Source organism: Pan troglodytes, chromosome 13, assembly GCF_028858775.2.
Source record: "Pan troglodytes isolate AG18354 chromosome 13, NHGRI_mPanTro3-v2.0_pri, whole genome shotgun sequence".
Classification (NCBI taxonomy): domain Eukaryota; kingdom Metazoa; phylum Chordata; class Mammalia; order Primates; family Hominidae; genus Pan; species Pan troglodytes.
In genome coordinates, this window is record NC_072411.2 from 48,623,643 (window position 1) to 48,649,626 (window position 25,984).

Consider the following 25,984-nt stretch of genomic DNA (forward strand, 5'->3'; position numbering starts at 1 on the left):
CAGCTATACTAGCTAGACTTGGAAATATGCCCATTCCACAAGCATTTGTAACTAGTTGGAATTCCTATCATACCAAAAATTTCACAAAGTGTAAACATGTTATCAAATACTTCTTTGAGAATTCAATAGGCTTTGTTCTACAAAAAATAGTTTTCATAAACCCTTTAGTAGGACATGCCTAAAAATTGTTAAAATAGATACTGTTTTCTAAATTTTAGAATGAAATACAAGTTTCTAAAACACTTCATGAGTTTATCATTTATGAAGATGACTTTATACCTTTAATATTCATAATTGATTTGAGTCTCATAAGGTCCTTGTCAGAGTAGTTAAAACATTTTATCAAGGAGCACATAATATTTTTTTCCATCGGGAATGTGTTTCTACGTCTATATGTAATTTCAGAATCACATGAAAGCTTTATGGCTTTGTGGGTGCCAGCTTAGAACAGTGACTGACACAGATCAAGCTGCTGTTTTACCAGGGAAGAATTATTGGCCCTTGTCTAAGCATGATGGCGTTGCCTGGCAAAATGTTAGCTGCTTCTTTTATCATCTTATTTGTAAGTTAATATTTCAGGATACAACCACGCATCAACAGGCAACAACATTCAAATTTAAAGAAACTCCCGATATACAGAAAAATACACGCAAATATACAAAGCAAGCAAGCATCATGTAGATACTTAGGCAAGTGTCAAAAGTTAAGAAAAAAATCTATACAACAAAATAAACATAATTTAAACAAAATTAAAACCAGCATTTTAAAAAATGATCAAATTCCTATCATCAACATTCAATCTCCATTTTATTTTGTCCATAAAGAAATATCTCATAAATAAAACCTAGAAGACATTTCTTTCCCAAATCTTAAGGCAATAAAACAATTCTCCTGAATCCATTTTTTAATATTATGGTTTCATAAATCAAACACATACACAGCTTTATCCCACTTGGAAGATCATACACAATAAAATCTGTGCAGCTATTCATAAGTGGGTGTAGTACAAAGTCTCAGCCTGATAGCTTCTTTCCAGAATTCTATTATTTTAATCAAAGAAAAGGAATTATACCTCATCTGCCAGTGAATTTCTTCACCTAAAATGCTTTCTGAGCAAACATTAGAAAAACTTCGTTTTAAAAAAGAGATGTTTATGAAGGACAAAACCTACATTAGCCATTCTACTTTAAGTGATCTTTCTGGCCTGCTACCTGCTATTCTCTGCACAATGTATAGATCAATAAGCACACTGTGCTTTGGGATATCTATGGTTTTATTTCCTTCAACTATTATTTGAATTATTTGTTTGTATTTATCTTTCCATCAGTCTTATTATTATGTTGACAAATTGGATTGTAAACTCTTCAAGGACATGTTCTCAAGCTCATATGACCTCATACAGCTTGGTATTCACTACAATTCCCAATATGACTTGTCTGCATTCGATTTACCCCACTTTGGGAAGGTCTTCCAACCTTAACACTGACCCTTGTTATCCGGAAATTTCACTTGTTAAAATCTGCCCCTCACTTCCACTAGTGCATACAACTGTAATGCAGAAACCTGTCTCTCATACTGAAGTGGGCACTTAAGCTACAAAAATCAGATATTTTGCCCTCAGAAGTTGGACATTTGTAACCGAGGAGTCGGTTTCTGAAAATCTTTAGAACTAAGTCAGTTTAACTACAGTATTTTAGATAAAAAGTCTGTGAGATTCCTAGATTTTCATTCTTGGTTGTTTACCTGCTTCTTGGATTCCTCACCATGGCTCAATATAATTCCGTAATTTTTCCTTTTGGGAAGGTGGCTGGAGTTGCTTTCCCTTTATTTGCGTTTTCAGTTATAATTGTAGGAAACTTAACTAATAAATACATATTCACTAGAATTAGCATCATGAAGGAGTTTCAAAGAAATACAGTCTTTATGCTGGTCGTGGTGGCTCATGCCTGTAATCCCAGCACTTTGGGAGGCCGAGGTGGGCAGATCACGAGGTCAGGAGTTTGAGACCAGACTGGCCAATATGGTGAAACCCCATCTCTACTAAAAATATAAAAAATCAGCTGAGCGTGGCAGCACATACCTGTAGTCCCAGCTACTCAGGAGGCTGAGGCAGGAGAATCATTTGAACCTAGGAGGTGGAGGTTGCAGTGAGCCAAGATTGCGCCACTGCACTCCAGCCTGGGTGACAGAGTAAGACTCTGTCTCAAAAAAAAAAAAAAAAGAAAAGAAAAGAAAAGAAAAGAAATATAGTCTCTACAACAAATTTTAAGAGAAAAAGTACTGATTTCTTATAAGACCCCTTTGATAAATGAATAAAAACACCCGCCTCTATATGTATATATCCTATGAGCAAACCCATTATTAATAAAACATCTCTATGAGTTGTGGGAAATTTTATTACATGCATTTAATCAAAATATTCAATCTGATTAAAATATATTTGAAGAATCCCAGTTACATTTGTGCCAAGCTTTATTTACCTTGAGGTAGCTATGTAAGTTTTTTTTGTTGTTTTTTGTTGTTGTTGCTTGTTTGTTCCTAAGTAGAATTCTCAAATCAACATCAAAATAAAGCTGTCTTTTGAAAATAATTTATCGTTCCTAAATTCTTCATTGCATTCTCTATATCATGAAATGTATTTGTGATTAGGAAGAGTCAACATCCCATAAGACATTATATACACCTCCATAATATCTTAAAAAGTAAAGACAATTTTTCCATTAGTGAGTGAGAAAAAAAATAAAGCAATCATTAAGAAGTCATATGATTTTGGGATTTGGGGGACAAAGACACTTTGAGAGAACATCTTTCATGACAAAGACTGTTCCTTTTTTTGAGAGGAACACAGAATTTACTTAGTAGAAAAATTATTGACTCATAAGGAAGCCCAAAGGTGGAAACCACTTATTTGTAAATCTATTTCTTGAATGCTTGTTTTTGTTTCTTAAATCAAGTTACTGAAATTGGTATTAAGAAATAAAAAAATATTTAATACACAGTCACTAAGGTTATCACTCTATGGAAGAAAACATTTGACGTGTATGTGTAAGTTATATATTTAGAATGTTGATGATATAAATAGAAGAGGCATTTTAACGCCTCGTAGTTTCCTGGAAAACAACTTACCATCCAGTGTAGTGATGAAAATAAAACGCCTTAAATTCCCCCATCAACATGTGGCTATGTTAAAATTTTAACAATCGGAACACCTAATGTTCAGTCTGGGTAGTAGGACTGGTTGTAGAATACTAGATGGATAGGTTAAAACAGTACCATATGTCTTCAAAACAATGCATTGTGACTAAATGATCGGCCATAGTGCCTTTGGCAACCGTTCCTCTGAAGTTCAACTTAGAAATGGAAAATGAATGAACCTTGTTTACCACTGACTGGTTGTAACTCACTCTAATCTTGCAAAGGAAAGATCTGCTACCAGGTTTCTCATAATCTTAGGTTTTTGTCATCCTAATTCCTTTCAAACAAAAGGTTTTATTATTTGAAAGAACATTAGAATAAAATTCCTTCTGAGATTACATTTTCTATTCATAAGCCTCAAATAATAGCACACCAGGGTAAGAGCAGCAGTCTAATATATTCGCCACATGTCTGACCACTGATTACCTTTTATTTAGAGAAATATCCTGGACATCAGGTATAGGTTTCTTACAGCCATGTGACAACATAAAAAAAAAAAAATTATTGTTCTGGGAGCAAAACTCCTCCAGTGGCTCTTGGGTGATCTTGAGGAAGTCATTTCAATTACCCTAGGCTCGGTGTTTGCATCCAACATATGGCCATGCAAACTCTGTATTATTCACTAACTCAGTGATTCAATTCGAAAAGGAATGTCTACTAAAACTGAAGGCTGATTTTATCTTTTCAAAAGAAAAGGCAAACATACCAAAGAAATTGCCACTCCTTTCTCTTGGAATATATAATTCATTTTACATGGTGTTTGCTCTTAATGCTTGAAAACGGGGCTCAAAGAAACAAGCCAAGTGAATAAGAATTTGCCCATGTTTTATTTCATGTAACCAGCACTCACTATGGTGGTGGCTGACTCTTTTTTTCTGGACCACAAAAAGGAGTTCATACTGTTTGTGTAAGAGATTTAAACAACCAGGCTTCATGTTTTTATCATTTGGTAAAGCTGCCAGAAGAGGTCTGAAATCTCAAACTATCAATGAGTAGAAGAAAAAAAAAAGATCTTCCCTTTTAAAAAAGACTATGGAAAGTTGGAAAGGAAAATAAGGAAGAATATAGGTAAAGAAAGCAAAGCCAAGAGGAAGTAATAGGGTTCCCAGTACTACTTAGCATGTCAAAACTATCAGGGATTCAATCAGACTTTTTTAATTAAATTTTTTTTCTTAGAATACAAATAGGATTAAATGAGTAACTTTTTTATCGTATTATTTTTCCTCAACATTTGTCTATGATTCTTAAAGGAAAAATAAAATATCACTGAATAAAACCCCAAATCTGGCTTTCTGAAGAGTATTCGACCTTGGAAAATGGTCGCATGCTTGTCACATTTAGTCTACTACATAGTTCTAAGTCTATGTAAAAATAAAAACAGATATTGCTGAACAAAGCCTTAGCAAGGCAGGACTGTGATTCAAATTGCCCTTTTCATTCAACACCTTCTGGTGAGTAGAACTAGCCAGGAGCAATGCAGACTGGGATTAAGAAACATGACCAGCTGTCCAATGGAGTCAGGTTCTATGAAACTAGTGGCATGTTCTCTTAGAAGTAATTAAACAAGATATTTATCGTTGTTTCAGTTCAGAGAATGGAGAATATGCATTTTGAGAAGTGAGAAAATAGGATGAATTAGTTTTTTAAAAAATGGAAGAGACATGCTGGTAAGGGCAAAAGAATGAGCTGATAATTTAAGACATTTTATAAGAAATATTTTGGTGGATTTTATTATGTAGTTTTCTTTGGTTTCTCAGTTTTTTCTAACCTATGCACTTTTAGGAATAAAGTGATTATCACTAATGTGTCTAATAGCCAATTTAGTTAATGTAGCCAATTTATTTAATAATTATGACTAATGTGCCTTTATATACATTGTAAATTACAAGCTTTAATTCTCACCAAAAACATGTTCTAGTGAATAAAGATTGTATTAGTCGGCTAGGAAAATCATAACAAAATGCCACAGACTGCATGGCTTAAACAACAGAAATTTGTTTTCTCACAGTCATGGAGCCTGGGATTCCAACATCAAGAGGCCAGCAAGGTTGGTTTTTCTTGAGATCAGTCTCCTTTGTGTACTCAAGGTCACCTTGTTGTTATGTCCTCCCATGGCCTTTCCTCTCTGTGTGGGTGCATTCCTGGTGTCTCTCCCTCTTTTTATAAAGACACCAGGTATATTGGATTAGGGCTCCACTCTTAGGACCTCATTTATCCTTAATTACCTCTCTAAAGATTCTGTCTTCACATACAGTCACATTGAGGGTTAGGGTTTCAACACATGAATTTTAGGAGGACACAATTCAGTTTATATCCAGCATGCGATAACTATACAATTTTTAAATGCATTTCCTTATTATAAAGAGACTCCTTCCTTATTCATCCATCTCTTTAAAACAGTTATTACTATGACTTAAGTTTTACCTTCTCTTTTAATGAGAATAATGCACCTAGATCTATCAGACCATTTTTAGGAAGCGTATTTTAAAAAATTTCATATCAAATAAGATCTTGACCAAACCAAAAATTGTAAGCAGCCAATTTAGCATAAAAACCAAGAACACTGTCTACTTTGGTATAGTATTGAAGCGACTCACCAATTTAATCAAACCACACTTAGGTGCTAGTGTAGTGACAGAATTTTAGAATAATGTCTTTAAAGAAGTGCCTACATATAACTATTGGAAAAATCACCTGAAGTTTGGAAACAAGCAATAGATTACTAGGTGCTCTTTTATTACTTTTCTATTTACTGTTCAAAATTTACAACTCTTTAGGAACACAACCTAATGTACAGATTTTTCTCAGGTAAATACGCAAATCATTTCTCTCCAATGAAGAGATAACTGTGAAAGTTACAATTTATTGCCCAGAAAGACATTAACTAGTTTTATATCTAACCCAAGAATCTCACCCTAATATGTTTTCTTAAAATTACCTCTATACCTACCTCATCAAATGTTCTTTGAACTGATTTTAACTTTCCTGGTCCATTCATTAATTAACAGGTTAAATAAAATATTTGACACGTCTATTTAATATTTGCCTCAGAGGCACAGATTTACCCTCCTGAAAATAATTCTTAAGCATAACCAATAAACACATATTCATTGATTAATACCTTAGGTTGGCATATTATAATAAACAATCTAATCTGGAAATTGAATCATTAATAGAGACTATAATACCAAATGATTTATAGTTTAATTTTAAAATTACTTGTCATGCTTTTAGGGAAAAATGGAAAATTAAAACTTTAAGAAAAGCACCTGGAACATTAAAAAAAATTTTTCTGTTATTTTTATGTTTATGTAAACATATAGTAAAAGAATAGGTAAATTTCTAAATTTCTTGTTTCCCATTGTCGTTTAATAACCACATGTTAATTCTGTATGTAGGCATTGTGAATACATATTTATAAAGAGAAAGAAGGGAAATTAGTATGATTTTAATCTATGGCTATTTATAATAAAGCAAATCATCTCTAACCTCATGGGCTTTGAACTCCCTATTACTAATATAGCTAGAGTCCCACATTGACTCTAAGTGTTTTGTTGGGGAAGAAGAAGCTCAATGGTTTTTCTCCCAAAGAAATCTGGCCTAGTGTCCTGAACGGAAAGGAACTAGGATTGTTGGTTTATGGAAACCTAAATGCAGGTAGGATCCTTTTGATATAGTCTTACTGGGTCAATTCTTCTGTTTCTTCAATATTCAAGGTCAGGAATCTTTTTCCATTGGGAAGTCTTCCTTGCCTACAAACATTAGCTAAATTAGACACCTCTGAACTCCTATGCCGTCCTTTAATTGCACTTAACATGTATTTCGTATGTTTTATGATACTGCCTCCTTCTTTATTCCATAAGCTCAATAAAAAGAAAAACTGCAATGTTTGTCATCCAACTAATTTAGTGTTTGACATCTACATACTAAGTAAATAAACCAGGATAAAATATATTTGATCAGAGGAACTAATTAGCTTGACATAAAAACTTGAATATAGCCTTTCTCCCTGGCGGTTAGTGCTGAGGCTGAGGACAACATGCATTTACTAAAAATTCAAGAAAAGTCTAAAAAAATCTTTTAAAAATATCCCCTCAAATCGGCATCTACTCCTCCAGAGAGTTACTATAATATTTTTTCTTCCCCTTTTATTAAATAACCCTGTCAGCAGCCAAAACCGACCCCACCCGCGGCCCTGCAGCAGCCGTAAGGAGGAACCACGAGACCCAGGCCTTCCCGCCGCCCGAACCGGACACCGGCAGCCAGCAGACAGCGGCGGACAAGCGACCTCGCTCTGTGGCCAGTGAGTTGTTTCTGATTCGGATGATGTTTGTCCCTCGGCTCATCGGATGATGAGCGTGCCCTTGCTCCCCGCCCCCGGCTGCGAGACCCCCGGCCCGGCACTCGCTCTCCTCCTGTCACGAAAGGGTCGCGGCCTGTAGCCCTGTGGGCAGCCGTGCCGCGATGAACCCCAGCGCCCCCAGCTACCACATGGCCTCGCTGTATGTGGGGGACCTGCACCCCGACGTGACTGAATTGATGTTCCAAGTTTAGCTCGACAGGTCCACCCTCACCATCCGGGTCTTTAGGGACTGGCTCACCCACCTCTTCGTGGGCTACGTGTCCGTGAACTTCCTGCAGCCGGCCGACGCGGAGCGTGCTCTGGCCACCATGAACTTTGATGTTATAAAGGGCAAGCCAGTATAAGTCCTGTGGTCTCAGCGCAATCTATCGCTGCGCAAAAGTGGAGTGGGCAACGTATTCGTTAAAAACCAGGACAAATCCGTTGAGAAAGCACTGTGTGATGCATTTGCTGCTTTTGGTAACTTCCTTTCGTGTAAGGTAGTTTGTGATGAAAATGGTTCTAAGGGCTGTGGATCTGTACACTTTGAGACACAGGAAGCAGCTGAAGGAGCTATTGAAAAAAATGGGTGGGATGCTCCTGAATGGTCTCAATGTATTTGTTGGACGGTTTAGGTCTCCTAAAGAACAAGAAGCAGAACTTGGAGCTAGGGCAAAAGAGTCCAAAGTTGGACCTGCCTCAAGTGTAAAAGTAATAACTGATGAAGGTGGAAAATCCAAAGGATTTGGATTTGTAAGCTTTGAAAGGCATGAAGATCCACAGACAGCTATGGATGAGATGAATGGAAAGGAGTTCAGTGGAAATCAAACTTACATTCGTCTAGCTCCGAAAAAAGTGGAAGGGCAGACAGAACTTAAGTGCAAATTTGAACAGATGAAGCAAGATAGAATCACCAGATACCAGGGTGCTAACGTTTGTGTGAAAAATCTTGATGAGAGTATTGATGATGAACGTCTCCAGAAAGAATTTTCTCCATTTGGTATAATCAATAGTGCAAATGTTATGATGGAGGGTGGTTGCAGCAAAAGGTTTGGCTTTGTATGTTTCTCCTCCCCAGAAGAAGTAGCTAAAGCAGTTACAGCAATGAACGGTAAAATTGTGGCCAGCAAGCCATTGCATGTAGCTTTAGCTCAGTGCAAAGAACAGCGCCTGGCTCACTTCACTAACCAATATATGCAGAAGATGGCAAGTGTACGAGTTGTGCCCCACCCTGTAATCAACCCCTACCAGCCAGCACCTTCTACATGTTACTTCGTGGCAGCTATCCCACAGACCCAGAACCGTGCTGCATACTATCCTCCTGGCCAAATTGCTCAACTAAGACCAAGTCCTCCCTGGGCTGCTCAGAGTGTCAGACCTTATCCATTCCAAATATGACCTGTGCTATCCGCTCAGCTGCTCGTAACCACCACTCTGAGACCAGCTTCTTCACAGGTTCCACCAGTCATGTCCACACAGTATGTTGCTAACTCATCAATACAGACAATTAGTCCATGTCCTGTAGCTGCTGCTGCTGGCTCCACTCCTGCGGTCTACATCATTCCACAGTACAAATATGCTTCAGGAATTCTCATTCCTCAGCAGCATCTTAAAGCACATCCACAGGTTACCAGGAAGCAGCTTGCTGTTCATGTCCAAGGTCAAAAACTTTTGACTGCTTCCATGTTAGCATCTGCCCCTCTTCAGCAGCAGAAGCAGATATTGGGTGAAAGACTCTTTCCTCTTATTCAAGCCACGCACCCTACTCTTGCTGGTAAAATCACTGGCATGTTATTGGAGCTTGATAATTTAAAACTTCTTCATATGCTTGTGTCTCCAGAGTCTCTGAAGCTGTAGTTGTACTACAAGCCTACCATGTGAAAGAGGCTCCAGAAAGCAATTAACAGTGCTACTGTTGTGCCAACTGCTTAAAATTGATCAGGGACCACCAAAAAACAAAAAAACAATAAAACAAAAAAAACTTGTGTTTCAACAAAGAAAAATATCTAAACATCAAAAAACTAAAATATTATGGAAAAAAATTACAAAATATAAACAAAAAAGGAAAGCAAACTTTGAACCTTATGTACTGAGGAAATACCAAGTCTAGCAAACTTACTAGTCCTAGATTACTTATTGATTTGAAAATAACAGAAAAAAGAAAACAAAAAAATAGGAAAATTTAAAAACAAGCTGGGTGTGGTGGCTCACACATGTAATCCCAGCACTTTGGGAGGCTGGGGTGGATCGCCTGAGGTCAGGAGTTCGAGACCAGCCTGGCCAACATAGTGAAACCTCATCTCTACTAAAAATGCAAAAAATTAGCTGGGCGTGGTGGTGGGTACCTGTAATCCCAGCTACTAGGGAGGCTGAGGCAGGAGAATTGCTTGAACCCGGGAGGCAGAGGTTGCAGTGAGCCAAGATCGCGCCATTGCACTCCAGCCTGGGCAACAAGAGCAAAAAAACTCCATCTCAAAAAAAAAAAAAAACAATTAAAAACAAATTAATGTTTTATAGATCCTGGGAAAAATAATTTTCAGCAAAGTATGAAAATTTAAAGCATTCCTTTAATTTTTTAACTCTTAACTGTGGAAAAGCTCAGAATGTCAGTTATGTTTTAAATAACAGAATTGATAACTAAACAAGGAAATATAACTTGGATTATGAAATTCTTGGTTTAATAAAAATTCTTTAAATGGTTTTAAAAAACCTGAATAGGCTCAAAAACATAAGGTGATTATGTAGTGTATGTACACATCAAAGGAAGATGTGGCTGGGTGTGGTGGCTCATGCCTGTCATCCCGTCACTTTGGGAGGCTGAGGTGGGCGGATCACGAGGTCAGGAGTTCAAGACCAGCCTGGCCAACATAGTGAAACCCCATCTCTACTAAAAATACAAAAAATTAGCAGGGCATGGTGGCAGGTGCCTGTAATCCCAGCTATTCAGGAGGCTGAGCCAGCTACCCGGGAGGCAGAGGTTGCAGTGAGCTGAGATCACGCCATTGCACTCCAACCTGGGCAACAGTGCGAGACTCTGTCTCAAAAACAAACAACAAAAAAAGAGAGATGTGTATGCATTAATACTAATATGTGAATCAAAGGATTACTCTAATTTTTTCCAAAGTAATTGCTTATTTAACCTATTCAACCATTTTGTTTGTTTCAAACCTTAATAGGAATATAAACACAATCTAACTCTCAAACAGGTTAAATCTAAACTCTCTACACCTTTATCTAGCAAGTGCTATGTTGTATAGCTTTCTTCACTGTCACATCACAGCTATGATTTTGTAAAGCATATATTTTTACCTCATTGGGATTTGTAGCTATTAGAACATCAAAGCTATAGGAATATTTCAAATATCCCAAATATAAAAACGAATTTGATTTCAAAGGGAGGTTTTACACATTTAAATGCCTGAAAATAAGGCATATAATAAAGAGCCTGGTAGACTGTTTACTCTGACAATATCACTGAAAATGGCTATAAAATATGATGGAAACACTGAAAAATTACCTTTGAGGAGGATGCAGAATCCGTTTTCTTTGTAAACTGACCCTGAAGATGTGTCAAAACATTTGTAATATCCACAATAAAGAGTCAACGGCATGACTGGAAGATTTCTTGGGCCTGAAATACAATATTCATTTTAGTGATTCTTCTTATTTAATGTGGTGAGGTGAAAAACTGATATAGTCTATCCATTTTTCTTTAGGTATCCCTATTAATATCCACTTCTAAACTTTCAAAAAGCATAACTAAACAATGCAAAAAATATTTGTGATTGCCAGAGTAGCACAAGGGAACAGCAAAGACCTCTCAGCCATGAAAGAAGGAAACAAATGGGTTAATTTTTTCAATGCTTAAAAAAAATCCATCTCAACCATGTCAGTAGTCCATCTGATGTGATTTTCTTCTAACTTAAGCTAAAGTACAGGTTATTCTCACACCTCGGTAAGGATGTAAGGTATTTGAAGACGAGTCCTGTAAGATAAAAATGTCAATAATATATTTATTTTTTGCAGTAAGATGCAGCGTTTTGCAGTCCAATAATTCAGTTAGGAAAATGGAATATGCTACTCTGGTTTTTTGAACTTCTTTCCAAGTTTTTAAGAGGTTATCGTTCTAGCCTAGCAGTTATTATTACTCAAAAAATACTAAACTTTTTTTTGTTTCTATGATGTATTTATTCTATTAATTTTTACTAAGTATTAAGTATGTATTATCAAAAATGATGCATTCTTTAACCTTTCTTATAAATCAATATTTGGAAAGATAGGCTGGTAGAACTGTTACTAAAATATGTAGGCAATTCATTCCTCATAGGGATAAAATATCTTCCAACAATTAGTAAGTATTATATCCCATTACCAATCTTATTCCATTATGACAGTCAAAAGTTTGTTTCCTAGTCAAAAAAGCGTTTCATTTATCAGCACTTATGTGTTCTGTGTGTTTCAAAGACTTTGGTAGTTGTCTCCTTGTAGTATTTCAGCTTTTAAGCTGCTTCCTTGCCTCACTGAGCTCACATAAGATACATCTGAAAGCTTTAGTACAAATTTACTTCGAATAAAGTCTTCAATTCATTTTCATGGCACCAAAAAGACAGCTTTAATAACTGCAATGACAAATAAACTGGAAATCATTCCAGGCCTTTTCACTTAACTGACAAGTAGAACACTCTCATAATGAGCCGCAGGTTTTACGTTTTCTCTTTGACCATAATAGCTTCATTTAAGAGTGTCAGACCCTGACACTTCATCATTTATCTACATTATTTCTCATCTTCTTTCAAATAAATTATGGAATACTAGACTGAGCACATAAAAACAAAGTGACTTGTTATCAGTAAACAGTAAGATAAATTGTCCAGAAGTTCCTCATTTAGTTCCTTTTAAATTTAAGGGCAAGTTATTGGGTGCACCTTTTTTAACTTCCAACGTTTGCATTTTTACAACCATCTTATTTCTCTTGCCACTGGCCTCTGCGCACTCATCCAGAGCCTGATGTGGAAGGCATAAAGTAATCCCATTATCCCAAGGTTGGCCGCTGAAGTACAAAGAGGCAGAAGGGGAGAAAATCAAATAAACAACTTTGAGAGAGATTTCTCCACATCTATAAAACCCCCCATCCATAATACATCTTGTCATACTAGAAAATGTGACAGTTCCAAAGTAATGAACAGTGCAACTGTAACTGTTTTAGCCCTTGGAAATACAGCACTGACTTTAAATGGATGGGTGAATGCCATCTCCTCTCATTGAATCTTTTTTTTCACCTTATGGAACTGGAGGAAATCAAATAAAATCCCGATCGGATTGTATTTCTTTTTGAAACTGTTGACCAAGTTTATGGAAATCCTCACCTCTCTTCCTTCTTACATATTGGTTTAGTATTAATTTCAAAGGACTTAAAGAATCAGATCAGATTAATACAAATATCAGTATTTTAGAAACACTAAAATGTGTTTGTGTGTGTGGTAATACATATTAAAGTCTTATTTATATGCTAAATGTATCAGTGAAAGATGTATAATGTAGATAGTCATAGGCTGATTGTATATTAACAACTTTTTATTGACTTGAGTTATTCTGGAATTAAGCCTTAAGATACTGTTGTGTTGTTTTGTTTTTCTTTTTCTAGGTATTACAATCAGTTTGGTCATAATTATCTCACAGATTTAGCAACAATGTAACATGGAAATTTAAACACTGGTAACTTAGTAATGTTTTATAGATGCCCTACTCAGTGCAAAATTCTGATATAGGGAAATACAAGAAAAGGCTATATGGCATTACCCATCCTCAAAGTTCTCTGCAAATAGGTTTACTTATCTAATTTTGGGATGCTATTTAGCTTCTGAGATTCTACAGTGGTGAGAATAATTTAAGGTGTGAATAATTTATATGCCTGTATATTTATATTTTGAGGAACTTTTCCAAGTTTTAGTTCCTGAGAAGTTGGTGTAATAATATGCTATTTTGGCTCCTTCTTCTAACCCAAACATGAAGATATTTCAGAAAGAGATGTTGATGAATTTCTCAGCCAGCAGATATCATAGAAATGTTGGTGGATGTGTGGGGGCAAAAGAAGATGGTTAGGGCTGTATGTGAATGGGAGAGTGTTGGGAGGTGGAGGTCGAGGTGGAAGGAATGCAAGGCAGAAGAACTTGGAGTAGAAACAGTCTAGGTCATGTCAATTTAGGTAGTCATACATTTTGGTGGAAAAGTGCCTTTTCCCTTCCTCTATTTTGTACCCTTGCAGGAATAGTCGGCCTAGGAGACAGGGAGAAAAGAAATATCTCTTTAAAAGACAGTGTCTGAGTAAATGTACAGATTATCTCATAAAAGCTCTTTATGCTATGGCATGTCTCCTGTCCCCTAAAGTCACCAAGAAAGACAAAGGCCAGGACAAAAATTATCATCCCATCCCCAAGTGTACAACCCAGTAAAGGTGACTAACTCCCAAAGACAATACAAACTCACAAGGGAAAATAAAAAGACAAATATAAGACAAAGACACCAATCTGCAAACCTATAGGCTGAAGACAACAAACTGCAAACCTACAAATTAACTTTAAAATGAGTATGCTAAATATCTTCAAATAAGCAAAAGAAAGTATTGTACACTTTGTTTATTGAAACAGAAACAATAGTAAAATATAGCAACAATGACAACTAGTAGTTCTGGGTGTGAAAACATCACAGAAAAGAGAACTCAGTATATGGTTCACATACACACAGCTGAAGAATTAGCAAGAGAAATGGAAAATAAGATGACGCAGTTTATTGAGAAGGATTACAAAGGGAGAATGCTAATAAAGGAATGCAGAATGAAGGGGAAGGGTTAAGTTACATATCCAAAAAATTCAAACAGATTAAAAAAGAAATGACTGGAAAAATTTAATGAATTACTGATGCGGAGTTTAACAAATAAAATTATGAGAACTCAGATACAAAGGATTTATGGCAAGTCAAGCAGGACAAATAATAAAAACGACTGATACCTAGAAATGCAGTGAAATCTAAGAATTACAAAAACATAAAGACAATTGTAAAGGCCACCAAGGAGAAAAAAAAAATAGATCTTCTATAATAAACTGAGAAACAGTCTTGCTTCTCAACATCTACAGAAAATGTACTAAGTAGCAGAGCAGTAATATTTTCAGCATCATAAAGAAAAAGAAATTCAAACTATATAGTCATATATATAGTTAAACTACCGTTTAAATGAGCAAAGCCCAATAAAGATATTCTCAAGCACATTTCTTGATAAGTTTCATTACACAAAAAACCTCTTTGATAGTACCATTGGGTATAAAAAGATAAATATATTTAGGTGGTTTCTATCAGCAGAAAAGAGAGTATTAAAAACTATGATAAATAATAAATATCAAACATGTAAATCCCCTGAAGTTGGTCTTATCATTGTCTCTATTTTATGGAATACAAAATTGAAGCAAATAAATTTCACACACATAGGAAATAAAAATGCCAGGATTTGAACCCAGTAGTTTAGCTCCAGAGCTTGCATTCATACTTGCTACAAACAATACACATACACACACTTACACACACACACAAACACATACATAAAACAATTCAGAGTGAAAATTCAGAACTCCAGAACTGCTGTGTCATCGAACTCTAGTGAGCACCATTCACATGGAATATATTGTAATAACAGGGACCGTCCTTCACTTCGTAGTTTATGTAAAGGGCACCTTCTGGAGCTGTGCAATACAGTGGCTCCATTTTTATTAGAACACTATAATTGGCTAAGTCTATTTAAAAAACAACAGCTAACTATAAAACTCATACTTCCACATATGAACACATACTCCAAATTTATAGAATTAAAAACAGTGTAAAATTGGTTCAGTAATAAACATTTAAATTAGAATAGAATGGAAAGGTAAGGGACACACATACATACATGGGCGCTTGGCATATGAGAGAAGTGGCACAATAAACCAGCAGAAGTAGTATGCACAACTTAGATAGAAAATGTTGAGAAAATGGTTTACTATTTGGATACAATTAAGATATATCACAGTTACACTGTACACAATGGTGAATTATGATAGCTAAAATGTCAAAGTTAGGTAAAGAAGGACTTCTGAGTAAGACCCCAAAGTTACAAACAATAGATAAAGTTGAATGCCATAGGAACATCTGTGTTGAACAGTAGATACTGCAGATAAGGTTAATATGTGAGTAATGTATTCAGAGACAAAAGCAGACAAAGAATTAATGCCTGCAATTCAAGTACTTTTGCAAATCAACTAGGAAAATTGATGAAACTTAATGGGAAAATGAACAGAAACATTGATGAACAATTTATACAAGGGACAACTAACAAACATCAAAATCATTCAGAATCAAATGGAATAGTAATTTCCCTAGCAAAATTTCCTGTATAAAAAAGGTCAAAATTTGAAATAAATACTCTCACCCACATTTAATCATTTTCTTATTTATTATCTAAATTATATTCTGAGGAACAATAGCTGGACTCAATTTTACTATGAATTCTTCAGAAAAAACTGATAAATATCTAAAACACTCAAAATATAGTATCTGTAGTCCATAGCCAAAATTTAAAAAAGGAAAAATATGTGAATATGAATATATATTTATAATAGTTATGACTGATGTATAAGAATCAAGGAAACCAATGAAAAATGGAAGCAAATTTATATGCGGTGATACACTTACAACTCAGTGTTTAAAAATGTGCAAAATCTATTTAAACAGAGTTAGTGGCCAGGTGCAGTGGCTCACGCCTGTAATCCTAGCACTCTGGGAGGTTGAGGCAAGCAGATCACTTGAGGTCAGGAGTTAGAGACCAGCCTGGCCAACATGGTGAAATGCAGTCTCTACTAAAAATACAAAAATTAGATAGGCATGGTGGTGCACACCTGTAGTCCCAGCTACTTGGGAGGCTGAAGCAGGAGAATTGTTTGAACTCGAGGTGGAGGTTGCAATGAGCTGAGATTGTGTCACTGCTCTCCAGTCTGGGCAACAGAGTGGGACTATGTCTCAAACAAACAAACAAACAAAACGGGGTTAGCAATGCTACCTATAACATTTTTTTGATGATAAGGTTCATGTATTTATGTTTTCCATCCAAAAAATAATGACTGGCTGGCCTTTAGTATTTAAAATAGATGTATAATTAACTAAATGTCCTCCTAAACCAGCATCTTAGATGAATTATTACTGTAATTATATAAAGAATACTTTCTTTGGTCCCATTTTTTTTTTTCTGCTAGAAAGTAAAGAAACAAATAATGTATGGTCCATGACTAAGTATAACTTACTTGCATAAATTGATAAACTGTATAAATATGTAATTTTCACATATGAGGACACAAATGAAGGTCCCCTAAGCCAACATGGAGAGAGATACAGGACCTGGAATTCCTCTAAGATATAATAACACCTAAGCCACATCTTAAGAGAGTAGATAGACTATGTGAATTAGAAGACCCAATATTAAGATGTTTACTTTCCCTAAATGCTGTAATCCAGATCAAAATCTCATGTGTAGTGATAGATAAATAGATTGAAGAATCATAATAGATTGCAGAAATAGACACATATTATCAATTGGTTTTCAACAAAGGGCCAAGGCAACAAATGGAGAAAAAAATTTTTGAAAAACATGGTTCCAGAAAAACTAGATAAATGTAAAAGAAAATCAAAACAAGAAAAAAACTTTGACACATACCCCACTCCATACCAAAAAATTTAATTTGAAATAGATCATAGACTAAACATAAAACCAAAAGCTATAAAGTGTTTTGGAAAAAATATAAAAATATAGATTCCACAAAAGAAAAAATACAAATAAACTGGACTCTATCAAAATTAAAGACTTCTCTTAACCAATACTGTTAAGAAAATAAAGCAGATCACACACTGAGAGGAAATATTTGCAATACACATAACTGAAGAAGGACTTATATTTAGACTACATAAGCAACTTTTAATGATAAGTAAAAATAAAAACTACAGCAAAAATGGGCAAATTTCTTTAGGAACTTCTAAAAGGAAGATACATGATTAGCTAATAAGCACATAAAAATTGCTCAACATCTTAGTCATCAGGGAAATACAGTTCAAATGACAAGAAGACACTACTATACACACCTAGACTGGTTAGAAAAAAAAAAAAAGAACAACAAAAAAGAAAATTACTGCAACACCAAATGTTGATGAAACTGCAGAGCCACTGGAACTCCCATTAATTGCTGTCAAAGTATGAAATGGTTCAACCACTTTGGAAAACCAAAAGTTTCTTATACACTTAAACTTATCATATGGTCCAATATTCCATTCCTAGGAACTGTCTAGATAAATAAAAATTCATTTATTATTACTATTGTTCTTATTACAACTACTATATACACATATACATATATACATGTATGTGTGTATTTGGTTGAAGTGTATGTCATTAGTATATGGCTCCCGTGAATGTAATATCACATATACATATATACATGTAAGTATATATAGTAGTTGTAATAAGAATACATGTAGAATACACATACATGTATATATGTATATGTGTATATAGTAGTAGTTGTAATAAGAATAATAGTAATAATAACTTACCAGTCCCTGCAACTACATCGGTAAATCTCAAAAACATGATGTTAAATAAAAGTATGTGGATACAAAGGAGTACATGCTGTGTGATTTCATTTATATGAAGTTCAAGAATAGGAAGGGCTCATCTATGGTTACAGAAATGTGAAGAATACGTACTTACAAGGTCTGTGAATTGACTGCAAATGGATATGAAGAAAATTTCTGAGATGATGAGAATGAATGATTTATATGTTGACTATGGTTTTTGTACTTAGATATAAACATTTGTTGATAGTAATTGACGAACACCATATATACACCTATGTAGATTCTATCTTAATAATTAAAAAAAATACTAAAAACCCCCTTACTAGTTTGGTGGTAGATGTCTCACTGGATGGGCTTAACATACTGAACACAGCAGAGAACCAGATGAGTGAACTCAGAAAATATGTCAATAGAAAATATTCAAACTGAAGTACAGACAGAAAAATGAATTCTAAAAAAAAAGTCAGAATATATGAGAATAGGTGGGACTCAACCGAAAGGTCAAATAAGCTTTAATTAGACTCCTAGAATGCAAGGGGTAAGAGAATGATGCAAAAAAAATTTTTTGAAGTAATAATCCAAAGAACAACATCAACCCACAGAAGAAAGAATCTCAGAAAATCCCATAGGATACATACATAGAAAACTAATCATAGGCAATCATTGTCAAATTGCTAAAAATCAAATACAAACATAAAATTCCACAAGCAGCCAAAGCAAGATCTGATATTACATTCACGGGAGCCATATACTAATGACATACATGTCAACCAAATTTGGGGAGCTAGAAAACGATAGATTGAAATATTTAAAGTACTGAAAAGAATAAAAAAGCTACTAAAGTGTATATCCACTGAATATGTGCTTTTAAGATGAAGGTGAAATAAAGGTTTCAGATCAAAATAACCAAAAACCCTGACTCCTTGCATTCCTCACACTTGCACTTCAAATATTGCTGAACAGATTTCATCACTGTGAAGAAACATGATCTCAGATGCAAACTCAAAGCTTCAAGTTGGAATGAAATGACCAGAAACGATAAATGTGTAAGTAAATGAAAATGAATATTAATGACTTAAAGTTATTAAAAAAACCAGGTTCTAACCAAGAAACAGGAAGCACAGTAATAATTTGAGCAGAAAAATATTAATACAAAAGAATTATTAAATAGGCTGGGCTCGGAGGCTCACACCTATAATCCCAGCACTTTGGGAGGCTGAGGCGGGTGAATCACCTGAGGTCAGGAGTTTGAGACCAGCCTGGCCAATGTGGTGAAACCCTGTCTCTACTAAAAATACAAAAATTAGCCTGACATGGTGGCGGGGGCCTGTAATCCCCTCTACTCGGAGGCTGAGGCAGGAGAATCACTTGAACCCCAGGAGGCAGAGGTTGCAGGGAGCCAAGATCATGCCATTGCATTCCAGCCTGGGTTACAGAGCAAGACTCCAAAAAAAAAAAAAAAAAAGAATTATTTAGTAAAAGGTGGTTAACAAATATAACAAAAGAATATAAGAAAATGCCAAGTAATACAGGAATAGCAAATAGCCTTCTATCTCCAAGGCTAAGGAAGAGCACCCAAAGATGAAATAAACCTGGGTGACCCTTTGCTTCCCAACACTACTACTAGCCTGAGATTCAGTTCTTGCTAAAGAGGATAAGTCTGTGGCCTACTGGAGGGTGAAGACACTCACTGGGTGCCATGGCACAGAGCTGTTCCACAGCCAGTAGACTGGGAATGGTGAGCAGGAAGTTGCTTGATTTTTGGTGAAAATCTGAAACTTGAGAGTCACTGAACATTGTTTCATGTGCTGCTGGAAGCACTGCCATAGGAAGCAGAAAGAAAGGCCAGCAGAACCCAGAAGACAAGCTTCTTCCCTTGCTTTGCCCTGCAGTGTCCCAACAGCACCCCCCGCCCCAACGCAAAGCTTACTATTGAGCCAACTGATGAAGGAGAACTGATTGCAGCAAGCTTGTCCAGCCCGTGGTCCATGGGCTGCTCAGACGATTTTGAATGCAGCCCAACACAAATTCATGAAATTTCTTAAAACATTATGAGATTTATGCACGGAGCTTTTTTTTTTCAGCTTATCAGCTATCGTTGCTGTTAGCGTATTTTATGTGTGGCCCAAGACAATTCTTCCAATGTGGCCCAGGGAAACCAAAAGCTTGGACACCCCTGGATTATGGGGTGCAATTCTAGTATCATGAGCAAGTAATGTAGGGCAGATCACAGCTGAGAGGCAATAAACTTACAACTGGTGTTTAACATAATATCTTGTAGGATATATAACATGTGTAATTGTAAAATATGTGACTATGCTAGCACAAAGAGTGAGAGGAGGGTAAACAGTTAAATCAATGTGAGATACTTGTTTTGTTTGGGACATAAAAAATAAAGTAGTTTCAACATACAGATGTATATCATACTAAAAACTAACCAAAGAGATCTCACTAAAAAGAATTTTTTAAAAAAAGATCATCAGCAAGGATATCTGTCTTGCTTTTTCCATTATAAAGAATTAGAAATATTTTTTCTAGCAATAGGAAGAAAATTGGATTTATCCACACAACTAAATATGGTTCTATAATTTTAGAGAAACAGGAATTGTAAATGAGTATGTACCCACAACAAATGTTCATTATATGCAGTCTAGTGATAAAAATAGGTTTTAAAACTGTAAATACTATCTTTTAATAGCTAGATTATTGAGCACTTGTGGCATACCAGGCACTCTGCAACATGCTCTCATTTTATCTTACTGGCAGCCCTACAAGGTATTACCTCCATTACAATATAATCCCATTTTCATAAATACAGTCACACATATATTTATAGGAAAAATATTAAATTTATCTCTGATTTGGTGGGATAACCAGTACTTTTAAATTAACCTCCATTTGCTTTAGAATATTTTCTATTTATCTCCACTGTGAACATGTATTAGTATTCTGAAAAAAAAATTAAATAAGCATGTAGAATTAAAGCAATGGGTAATCTAATCACAATTATTTACCTCAGATACTGGAAAAATTAACCTATAAATTTAAGAAATATGCCTGAAGATTATGAGACCAAGCAGTTTATAACTCAGTAGTTAATATAGTTTGCAGATTGTTTTTATTCATTTGTTAAAAGAATCAGTATGGAAGATTTGGCTTTTCATCATGCCTCTACCATTAACAAGAGTAAGTTGTTTTCAGTTACTTTGAATATGAAAAACTACAAACATTACTTTCAAGAGATTAATTAAGGTCTCATAACTTGATCTTTTAATTGAGGTACACTGACAAAAGGTATCCACAGATGGTTCACACAGTTGATCTATGGTTGAAACTACAGGACCTGTATTATATCTGAAATAAAACAAACAGAAAGACATGAATTTTCTGCTCACAAAAAAGATAGCAATCTTTATTTAAACAGCTCTGTGTAATATGAATCAAAGAGAATAGACAGTTTAGTAAGTAAGAGGACCCAAACTTTTATGCAAGATCTATGACATTCATCTTTTTTTTTTTCTTCTGAGCACGTAAATGTCTTTGCAAAACAAACAATTTTGGGACTTACTGAATAAATAAATTGATCTGTGTAAAGTAGATTATAATAATGTAAGGATAGAATATAAAGTCCTATAAAGGTAAATAAATGAAGTTTTAAAATGTGGGTTCAAGGGAGTCTTCCATAAGGAGGTAACATTTCATCAGGACTGAGGGTCCAGACCTGTCCTGGGATATTCTTATATACTACAGAGAAGGCATCACTTGAAATATGCACTCCAAATAAAAGTTCACTAGATCTAATATCTGTACACTCTGCTTCTTATCCTTTCTTCCAAAAGTTTTTAAAATCTTGCTGTCTCTCATGATCCATTCCTGGTATCTTCTACTGGTCTCTCTCATACCTCTCTAATTCTCTTTTATTCACATCTATTCTGCATTAAAACTATTCATAAACTTTTTTATCTTGTTTCTTACAATTTCCAGTTCTAGAAGTCATATTTGTCTTCTAATATTTTATCATTTCAAATTATTTCTCCAGATTGTTATTCTTGTCTTTAAAATGACCTGAAGTGTAGTAAGCATTGTTTTTATTGAAAGTCTGCATTTTATATTTCCAATATCAGGAGCCCCAGTGGATGTCTTTCAGTTTCCCTTTTTTCCAGTTTACTCTGATTTATATATTTTTTGTCTCCTTGGTTGTGTATAATTTGATGCTTGACACGATAACCGATAATTTATTTGTAGATATAGTTTGAAGTTTAGGATATTGTTTTCCACTGGTGTGGCACCTGGGAGAAGTAGCTTTCCAGAATACCGTAAAGAAATTTGAGCAACGAATATTTCCAAGGCCATTCAAATGACTAGAGGCTGGACTATGGTTTGGTCTGTATGAGGACTGATTTGTGTCCACTTCACCTTCTGTCCCAATTCAGAGATAAGGGGATTATACCAGGGTCACTGTCCTTGTGAACCCTTTACTCTAAATTGTGACTGCAAGCCATGAAAGAATTTCAGAAGAGCTATTCAGACTTGCAGCCACCTCTCTGAGAATCTGCAGAGGTCCCAAAGGTGACTCACTTCTGTGGATTTCAATCTTCTCTTGGAAATTGAGCTAGAAACATTTCATAACTTTTAGCTTTCTGATGCCTTCAAGCAGCTATTTTGAGTAACTGCTCCCACCTCCTAATTTCTAGTTTTCTCAATGAGAAGGTTACTCAGTTATTTTCTAATTTGCAATTTTAAGAAGAGGAAGTCTCCATACAGAATGTTAAGGACATATACTTTACAAGTAGTTCAAAGTGGAGGAAACACAGCTAAGAACAATCCAGGGGTTATAAAAAAACATAGTCTGGAGGAATTTGACCTAATTGGTGAAAGTCATTTGGCTTTTCGTGATGAAATATTAAAAAAAAAAAATCAAACAAGTGATTTTTTTTTAGAAAGCTAACTCTGCAGGCCTCTGAGGACTTACAAATGTGCACCGTCTGTGAGGCACTAATACAAACACTATCCTTCCTGCCAAGGTAATACTGCATGGCTAGAAATGGGAATGCCTTGTTTATACCATCAAGCTCTAAAGACACACACACACACAGACACACACACACACAGACACACACACACACCATTTTCAGTCATTCATTGACATTAATTATGGCTTGTTCTCTTAGCTCTTGAATTACACAAGGTTGGCTTCATAGAAAAGAACTCAGTTGATAACATTTGCTTATCTTTATGGATAAAAACAACTTTTAAGAACACAAATATGTTTTTCCTTTGATTAAAACAAATGATTCGGGAAAACATGAAGCTGTTTTGTTTTTTTCTCTATCTTCAAAATAGTTTTATTCTATTTTGGGAGGCAAGGCTCTGGCGATTGTCAACTACTGCATTCTAGGACACTGCATATAATTCCAAAGTTTGAAGCATATGATTTGCTTAAGGTAATCAAATAAGCTAAGTTCGTATCAAACCTTCCTTCTGTTTTCACCATGTCTGAATAACCTTATAATGATGGAGACCAGAACCATTGCCTAGTTTTGCATAGGATGGCATAAAAATACAGCCTTCATTTGTGAAAGTCTTTGATAAAAATGAAACATAAATATTTTTCAGTTTTATTTTACAACTCAAATTCAAAACATCCATATTTTAAAGACCATTCACAAAGAGAAAAAGGTAACACAAATTTTAATAAGATATACCTGTTTTGAAATAATCTACTCTAGTAAGTATAAGAGGTTTTGTCTTATTGATACCAAACAATTATAGATAAAATATTACAGAATGAGTGTACATTTTGAGATTGCTTAAAAAAAGTAGCATTAAAATAATGGATACACAATTTTATGCTATTTAAAAGTTCAAAAAGAAATAAAACCTATATATCAGATAAGACATCAGTTTAAAATTTGCAAGAAACATAATTTACTGTAGATTGGTTTTCAATGCTCATTTTATACTTACATTAGTGGTATTTATTAAAATATTTACAAGTTGTTTCAAGAAGGAAGGATAATCTGTAATTTAGCTTTATGTTAAAATATCTCTGTAAATAAGATGTTAAACTGTTAATTTTGACTATTTCTGATCTACAATGTAGGCTTTAAGTATAAATCCTTAAAAGAGTGCCTTAATATGTATCTTTTAAGAAATGTATCCGGGCATGTAAGATTTTAAAGAAAAAGAAAAGAATAATTTTGTGAAACAAACTGTGAGTTACATTAAAGAAGAGTACTTAGTTATGAATATATTAAATAAATTCATAATTTGTACTCTTTATGACTGAAATTATGTAATGTTCAGTTCTGTATGTGTGTTTTACTTGATTGATACCCAAATGAATGCTGCATTGATTATATATTATCCTTCTTAATTATCTTAAATCTAAATGTAAAATAACACACATACATGTACAATGTCTCAGGAGTACCGTGGGGTGTGTAGCACTTTTAATTAAATTTGGTAAACATTTTAATGTTCCAAAATTTATTTATATTTTCTGATTTACTGTTAGTTGTGCAAGAGATTAAAATAACCAGTAAGAGGTAATATAATCAAGCAATACTGTTATGAGAACCGGTACATGCATTACTTTCTAAAGCTGACATGTTTCTCCGGGCCCTTCTGCTTTTTAAACTCGATTACAGCCTGTATTTTCTAAAACAATGGATGGACTATATAAGTCTGTCTTCTGAAGTGATGAGTTAGAGAATGTTGCAAGAGTACTTGCCAAATCATAGTACCATTATTAATTCAAGCATGATGAAATTGCTCATTTTTACTATAATCATGTAATTCATCAAAATACTACTAGACCATATCACTCTCGGCTATTACACTGATATAGCACCTAATTCTAACACCAACAAAAGCAGAAAATTATTTTGCTGTTTATCTCCCAAAAATAGTAATTGTTTTGAATTTGGGCAAGCGATGCCTCATATTTTGATAAAAGGAAAATTTCAACATGTTTTTATCTACTGACTTGAATGTAGTTGTTTTGCATTTGAATAACCTCATCTATTAAGCTTTAAAATACGTCAGGGTGTTGAAAACTGAAATTCCCTCATGTCAGTTTCTTTATTATTCTTGATGAATATATCACAAACTGGGTAGTATACAAGTAAATATCCCCTTAAGTCATCAACAGAATCATGAAAAACTACAGTCTCATTACTGAACAGTTCTTCCTTGAAAGTTTCTTTTGCCGTCAAACTTATATACTTCCAAATATTATGTTGGAAATTGAAATGCAGTGGACAATAGCCCTACTTCTTGTCATTTACCCATAAAAGTTTTGTTGAGCACAATTCATTAGGAATAAAAAAATCAGTAAAATGTTTGTACATATTGTTTACTAAGATACTCAACTTTTGTCTAATGCTCATGGATTTATTTATTTCATAAAATAAGAACCATTTACTGCTACTAAAATAATATTGCAATGAATAACAATATCCACTTATTTATATGCTATACTTGAGCGTTCAACATGTGTGAAATTGTCCCTGCTCCTTTCTGAGGACTGAATTGTCTGCACTACAGTGCCATGCAGAGAACAACCTTATTAGAAGGTAGAGTTATCAATAAATAGATAAATTAAAATAAACTAAGATAAGCTAAAATAGATTTTAAAAAAAAGAAACTCTGGTTGCTTCTTGTGCCACTGAATCTATTATTTTATTGTATGTTTCCTTTGTCTTTATTTTAGAGTTTATGTTTGTAAATTAGTTTTCTTCATCCAGTGGGTCTGACAACCTTGGAGACCTTCAGTATGGTAGATTTTTAAGGTAGGTA

The 25,984-nt window shown here is 34.7% G+C and overlaps 1 pseudogene; it reads left to right on the forward strand.

The window, feature by feature from the left end:
* The first annotated feature begins 7,450 nt into the window (after window positions 1-7,450).
* LOC470552 (poly(A) binding protein cytoplasmic 1 pseudogene) lies at window positions 7,451-9,652 on the forward strand (annotated as a pseudogene).
* The last annotated feature ends 16,332 nt before the right edge of the window (window positions 9,653-25,984 follow it).